Source organism: Eupeodes corollae, chromosome 2, assembly GCF_945859685.1.
Source record: "Eupeodes corollae chromosome 2, idEupCoro1.1, whole genome shotgun sequence".
Lineage (NCBI taxonomy): Eukaryota > Metazoa > Arthropoda > Insecta > Diptera > Syrphidae > Eupeodes > Eupeodes corollae.
Window position 1 is genome coordinate 148,362,634 of NC_079148.1, and position 8,192 is coordinate 148,370,825.

The window sequence follows — 8,192 nt, forward strand, 5'->3', positions numbered from 1 at the left end:
CGGTGTCATAGAAAGCTGTGTAATCTCTCTTAAACCAGCGATTTTTGAAGGTGCAAGATGAGGTCTCTTAGCTGTCTAATTTTAATATGTATTTACGCATACTAAAGTGACGTTTATATAGTCCCAAAAAAGTCTGTAGCGGATCTCTGTCAACTAAAGTACGACAACCATTCAGAATAAAACCTCATACGTAAATACATTGTAAAGTCTTCATAGAAAATTAAAATCGAACTTCTTATCCTGATTTTCAGCGTTGCTATTGATCTTGAGTGCTCAAATGTCGTTGTTTTTTCATAATTAATTGTGAAACTTAATAAAAATATAGCATTGTCTTGTTTGCTGGCTTGACTAAGTTGTTTAAATATACAGAAATAGAAATAAGTTGTTAAATTTGTATATTATTTTCCAAAAAGTAAGTGTCAACAAATATAGCGCCATCTATTGCACTCGAAGTTCTACAAACAATCAAACCAACCCTTTCATTCAGTTCTTATTTCTTTCAGCTTACATTTGGAAAATAAAAAAAACATGCAATTAAATTAAGTATAAATTATTCCCTAAAATTTTCTTAACATATCCCCTTTGTCCATTTTATAAAGTTAAAATTGGTTCTGATCTGAATTTCGTTAAATTTTTAACAATTTTGAAAAAAAGCAGCTATTTTCTTAATTATTTAGTTTTGCATTTTTAAATTTGCATTCATATAAAAAATAACAAAAACTGAACATTTATTTTGGTGTGTTTACACCGTTATTATTTAAATTTTATTTAATTTGCATTGAATGTGCTCTCTAAAAAAAACTTGGCCCGTTTGTAAACATCTGACTAAGCCAAATGGCGTTCATAAACAAAAAACTGATAATTAACTTGTCAAAGTTGATTTATTTCCATTGTGAAAAAGTTGATCATTATATAATTAGTCATTTGACATTGAACTTATTCCATCATAATTTGGAATAAGTTTAAAACGCAATAATTATATAATAGCTTTAAATTAAGTCACGTTCAATGAACATCATCACAGATAAAACTTGAATAAGGTGTGTTCGATTTATTTTTTTTTTGTGAACGTCACTTTTGACACGTGCTCAGAAGCAAATGTCTTACATCTAAAAATAGTTGTCAAAAAATTTAACCTTATATAAAAATTGATCTTTCATATAGAAATAGAATATGTCATTCTACCATTGATTTAAAACAGAATGATACCGTTGTAAGATGACATATTTATGAACACATGCATTCATGTGTCTCAAAAGCTTATATGTCAAACAGCCTACGAACATACCAACTCTTAAAAAGAATACAATTGCAAACACACTCCTCTGCACGTAGTTATAAGAAAAACAAAAATGTTCCAATCATTAAAATTAATCAGCAATTTATATTAATCTTGTCACCATAATCTTAGTTTTTATACCCGTTAGGTACATATTATTATTAGTATATTATAATTAATTTCCAGCATCAATATAATGACATTAAAACGTTCCAACCGATGCATTTAATTGCCTCCTAAGAAGCGGTAATAATCCATACGAGATGTCCCTCACACCTCTTGATCAAGCTTCCAATAGACATGCGCATGCCCACTCAAGACTCACAGTGGACAGCCAACAAAACCGACGGACGACGGACAGACATCCAGACACTGAGTTTGTTTTTAGACCAATTCAAATGCTGTCCTCTATATAAATTTCGATTCATTCATTGATTTTCCGGTCATTAATTGTTTTAATTATTATTTATTGCATGCGATTTTTTATAATTCAATTGATCGCATTCCCATCGCATCGAGCGCAAATCCCCATAGCCCAAGCCCCAGGCCCCAGGCCCAGCTGTGCTTCTTTGTGGCATTATTACATATTGCAGCAGCTTTTAGCCAAGTTACAGCCATGATCAGATCATTTTCATTTCTCCACTCAACTAAAAAACTATAAGTATGAGTATTTAACGCTTTCCCGGTTCGAACAACTGTTGATGTTGATTTTGATGTTGTTTGGTCTTGAGTTTTGAGTCTTGACGTTTGATATGTAGACGTAGCCAGAGTGTTAATATTGACTCTTGACTGACTTGACTTGAATTGAGTTTAAGCTGAGATTTCACGCGAACACCTGATCAAACTTTTTTACGCCTGGGATGTTTGCTTATCTCTTGGTAATATACGCGAATGAAATCACCATAATTACCACCAATACACTGACAGCGCAGTCTCTCAAATCAAACATCAGACCCATACACGGGCAAACCAATCAACTTTTTTTTTTCTTCGAATCAGTTTATGGAAGTGGATAGGGTTGCCGTGTGTTTAATTAGCTCAAAGGCTAAAATTAGTAACTCATCGAAGCGAAGTCGAAAAAGTAGCCCAATTTTTATAGAAAATATGGATATGGATATATATAGAACGTATTTGTAGCCTAGACTCGAGGCTGAAAAAGTAGCCCAAAATAGCCCACTTCCAATTGAAAATTTGGTAGAAGATCAATTTCCCAATTTTGAAAATATTTGTAGCTCGAAACTTTTCGTTGAGAAAGTAGCCCAATATCGATAGAAAATCTAGTAGAATACCGATTGCCCCATCTAAAAATATTTGCAGACCTTGCACATGAGAGCAAACAAGGAATGAACGAACAAACTTGATTTTACACATTTCAAAATGTCAATTTCAAACAAAAATACATTTAAATTATAAGAAATCAATTGGCACAAATGTTGGGACAATAAAATTTTCATTTTGCTCCCTAAAATAAGGAAATTTTGTTAAAACAATATTTAGTAGTAACGAACTGTCAAACTCCGTTCGCGATCCACATACCATCCACACTGCAACGAATAAATTGTTCGCGCTCAACTTAACCTCAAAATTATACCACTCTTGTTTTGTTTGTTGAAGACCTGATGTAAAAGAAAAGTCAAAATATGTGAACATCCACAGTTCGTTGTTCGGCCCATTTTCTATAGAACATTTAGTAGCGTATAAAATTAGAAGCTTTATTTGTAGCCCAAATTTCCAGTCGAAAAAGACTTCCAATTTTAAAAGAATTATTAATTTTCTTTGAAACTGGATTGCCTAATTTAGAAATATTTGGAGCCCAAAATCGGAGCCAAGAAAGTAGACCAAATAACAGGCTATTTTGGATATTAAATCTAGCATTTTCAAAGTCGATCGCCCACTTATAAAATATTTGCAGCCCAAAATCAGAGTCCAAAAAATAGCTCGAATATAAACGGAATTTCTATATAATGTTTGGAAACTTCAATTAGAAGAGCGTTATCCTTATTCCAATTCCAGGAAAATAGCCCAAATAAAGTCAATTTCCATTTAACTACTGGTAGCTTCAATCTTAAGCTGGATAGCCCAATTTAATAATATTTGTAGCTCAAAATTGGAAGCAGGAATTCATTCCACACAAAAGCCTAATTTCAACATCATGTCCGGAAGCTTTAATTAGAAATTTGGTATCCCAAAATCGGAGTTAAAAAAAGTAGCCCAAATAATAGCCCAATTTTAATTCAACAAACATAATGGTAGATTCGATTTGGGCTACTTATAGCTTATTTGTGATTTGGCTGTCATACTAAACATCATGGCGACAATTCTGGAAGAAATAGCCTAATCTGGTTTAAATAGCTCAATCTGGCAAGCCTTGAAGTGGGGTGCTGTGGAATAATGCTATTTGTCTGTGCATTGTGGTGTGTTATCTATGGTGAAGATCAATTGTACAAACCTTGTATACGAGTAGTATGTTATGTATTGGAGAAGGTATTTCTTCCGAATGGCGCCGCCGCCGTTCGCTTTCTGGAGCCGATACCTATACCTACTTTATACCTGATGATGAGAACGAGAAACTAAATTCGATGCAGGGGGGGGGGGGGAACACAAACTAGCGGAGCACATTCATTAAGCTCTGACTGACTGACGTCATCACTGCTAAATGTCAGGTGTGCGGTATTATTTATGAAGCGCTTATTTTTGTTTTCTTTAATATGTTTTTTGTTTTGTTTGTTTTGTATTTTTAATGATCTCTTGAGAATTTCTCATTCCAATGGCTGCTTTTGCCATCCATGATGGTTGTTTCGGGCTTTCGTCTGGGTTTTCTTTTGAAAAAGTTTTGGGAACCTATTTAATGAGATTTCGTGCGTTGCTAAGAGGCTTGCTTTATTATGGTATAGTGATGGTTGATGGAGTTATGAAAAAGCAAACCGTGTGAATGTTAAATGTTGACATGGATGAGACTTTTAACATACAATGTATAGTAGAAATTACTTTGCGTATATTTACAAAAGTCGTTGTCGTCGTGAAGGTAAAAAAGATAATACGAGTTATTGTGATGGTAATTATATATTGTGGCTTGTTTACATTTTTCGGAATTAAAAATACTCAAACTTGTTGATTTAATATTGTGTTTCCTTTTCAGGTGGATTTGGGTTAGTCGAAAACAAGTATTCAAAAGTTGTTTGTCCTTAAAATTGAAACAATTTTTTTACTCAAATTCTTAAAACATTACAAAATCCGTGAGCAAAAATATTTGATTTGTTTTAAGAGCCCTAACAGTCATTTCAAAAAATGTTTGAGGTGTCAAATGCAAATATGCTATTTTGATGGAACATTGTCCTAAATTGTCGATAAGACAACGCAACTTATAAAACATTGCGGCGGTGTTCAAGTGATGCACAGGCTTTGGTTATGAAGGGAGTTTTTTTTCAGAGTTAAAGAAGTTTAGGTTGGTAACACTATTTTGACTAGCTTGCCATTCTGACAGCTGTCAACTGATTAATTTGTATTTTGGTTTAGCTTTTCAAGAATTAAAGCTACATTTAAGGACATTTTATGGCTGAACCACAAACGCGCTTCAGCTTCGGCTTCGTCTGCGTTACGGTGGGCCTGCTACGAGGCTGCTTTGAATGACATTTCTATTATTTCATCCCTCAAAAGAGCAAGTATCTTATAGCTGTCAGACAAAGCAAATGTTCAGATAATTGAACCAGAGCTTCCGTTTGGGTTAAATTACGTTCTTTTCCTTACGATTGTCATAGAAACGTGAGGTCGAAGCTCCATTGTGATAGTATGCATTGAATTCCTATGGCTGAACTCGTAAACGTCAGGTGAAGCCGAAGCTGAAGCGTGTTTGTGATTCAGCCATTAAGGTTTGGCTCAAAATGACATCTGTTTTCTTAATCAAAACCCACGAAATATTAAACCAACCCATAAGAAAAAGTCTCAAGTCTTGAAAGTCACAAGCCTCCTCTTTTTTTCACGAACCGAAATACACAAAAATAGTATTGGAATTTTAAGCACCCTCTTAAAACAAATCTAAAGAAACACACCATTAAAATCTTCGCTGCACCGCCACAGCCATTTCCAAGCGAAACAAAAATCAACTGCATTTCATGTCAAAACTTATATCATGACAGATGAAATCTTTGGACCATTTGAATGGACTTGCAAACATGACAGTAGTTGCCTTTCAAATAATTGCGATTGCCACCGCCTGATATAGCTCACCTCACATATAGAAAAATCCTTAACTAGCCCACTGCTCGTCCGTCCATTCCGTTACAGTGTAGTGTAGGCTCTGATCTGCCTATATTAAGTATACCATTGATGAATATGCATGAACATTGTGCGCTCCTTTCGAATTCCTAGACGAATACACAATGGCTCTAGCCGCCTTGATTAACTGCCATTTGCGGACAGACATTGATAAATATCATCCCACACCTTTTCATTAATGGCTCTCCTCTAAAGTCAGCACCATCGACGATGACGATGACGACTACGGCTTCTACGCCGCCACCACCGCCATCTATCGACGATGCGAAGTGAATATTCTCCTTTGAATAGACATAGACACAACTTGAAATTCGCACTAGCTCGCAGACTTAATTGATTCATTGATCTGGCATCAGATCAGCACTCGGAGACAGGCTTTCGGAAAGAGGCGGTTCTCCAAACAAAATTAACTATAAGTGCGCCGACAATGTGCTCAGCGGCGGCGGCATCAGCATCAGCACTGGGCAATGCTCTGCTGCTCTCTTCACCGCTGCTCTGTGCGAGATGGCTTGTCGGCAAGCTGCATTTCAAATTCAGAACCAACGTTAAGAGAAAACGCTATTTTACCTATCTAGCGAAGCAGATCTACTGCCTACTGCTCACAGCAACAACTGCACTGCCCTGTATAGATCGCGGATTGGGGGCCAGTGTGCATGGACCATTAGAATGACCATCATTCGTGCAGTTGCCGATGACTATGCCGGTGGCCAGCGCAGCGCAGCGCTGCGGTGACATTGAAAAATGCACTATGCACTGTATGGAGCCGAATCTGAGTTTTGAACCGTGTGGAGCCTGCAAAACATGTGTTCATTGTGCCCAAAGTCCAAACTCAAGCATGACGACGCTGAAGACTATGCTGGCGACAAAGACGATGGCGACTACGGCTGCGGCTACGGCTGGGTTGAAAACAACAACTGGCAAAGGCAAAGCATTCGCCCCTTTTGCTTAGTTCCGCCAATAAATAATCGCATTTGCGACTCGGACTTGTCTCTTATTATATTTGCGCGGCTTTGATATTAATGCGGCAGAGTTTGGTACAACTGCGACAGCAGTGGCGCGGCCGGCGGGGCGGCGTGCGATAGTATGGTACTGGAACTTCCTCTATATCCTCATGTCCATGCCCTCTCATGGTTTCCGCCAGATTGGCTTCGGCTTGAAATGTTTTGGTATTACAATGCTAACGTTAACGTTGCCAGAATGGTGCGGTGGCGTTGCCGTCGGTTGGATGTGGCGCTGTTGTTCGCAAAGAGAAAACTACAACAACAATGACGATTGTCATTTCAAACCAGGCTTCGGCTTATTCTGCATTAGCAATAGTTGGTCGTTTCGTTTCTGCGGAGTAGAGTTGATAGTTGTGTGTGCAATCGTGCATGCCATGCCAGCGCAGTGCCACTCCAGCAGAGTCGTTGACTTGTAAGCGCCACTAACACTTTTTAGTCTCGAGTTGGAGTCGGCGGAGGAGAGTATTTACTTATGTACTCTCATAGTTTGCTCAGCTCACAAATTCGCGGTGGTGACGATTAATAGTTTTATATGCGGTACAGTGTAATGGATATGCACAGTGATTGAATGCGATTGTTAACTGATTGTGCTTGTCATTGTCTTAGAAATTACTTCTTTTTTGTAGTAATTACATGTCGTTGGCTTTTGTATAGGTTGTGTACCTACTTTGGCTAAGGTTGTGTATGCACTTTGAGAAGAGAAACGGACTAGTTTAAGTGACAGCTAACCAGCTGTTTTTTTTTTGTATTGAAGGTTGACATTTCTACTCGCGCTAAACAGCTGCGCAAACAAAAATAACTTAAGATATCTGTGTACTTGCTATAATTATAGTAAAATGCCATGTGTGGTATTTGCTGCACGTCCAGTTTGCTATATTTTGCCTCAAGTAAATTTAATTTAATTGGAATTTATTTGAGAAGACTTTAACATTGATGTAAGCAAATTTTGTTAGATTAAAAAAAATATAAAAAAAATTAAACATTTGAATGTTTCCGCCCGGGTTCGAACCGGGGACCTTGTGCGTGTGAAGCACACGTGATAACCACTACACTACGGAAACTGTTGAAAAATTATGGTCAAATTGCGCACTCACGATTTTTGTAGTTGGTAAAAGTTACACTTGAAAAATTGAGACAATTTTATAGCAACAAAGAGAACGATGTGGATTTTAAGAAAGAAGAATCATTTTTGTTATGGGTTTCTACTTCTAAGCGCTCTGCCACAAACAAACTCATTTGAACTGTCATTGAAGCTGACATCTGTCAAAATAATTTACATTAGTATAAGGTAAAATAAATGAGAATGGCAAGAATGATACCTTGTGATGATGGACATTAAACACTAATGTCATCTGTCATTTGAAAATTCTTTTAATGAACTTCCGTTAAGTGGCCGCCTTCATGCCACAAATTAATAACATTCGTTTGAGCTTAAATTTAAACAGCTTTATGGATTTATGTTTCATGGATTACATTTTGCTGTTGACAGATCTTTTTAACATGTTAATCTTAAAGTGAGCCTGAGCGATCTGGAAGAATAAAAAATACAAGTACTTAACCTTTTTGTTCAAATTTCAAAGGATTTATAACTTGAAGGTTTGTGGAATTTGGCACTATATTGTATGGATAGTGACTAC

The 8,192-nt window shown here is 36.7% G+C and overlaps 1 non-coding gene across 1 annotated transcript; it reads right to left on the reverse strand.

Moving 5' to 3' along the window:
- Positions 1-7,543: 7,543 nt before the first annotated feature.
- Positions 7,544-7,616, reverse strand: Trnav-cac (transfer RNA valine (anticodon CAC)). The gene has a single exon. It is a non-coding gene; the product is annotated as a tRNA-Val (tRNA).
- Between the last annotated feature and the right edge of the window lie 576 nt (positions 7,617-8,192).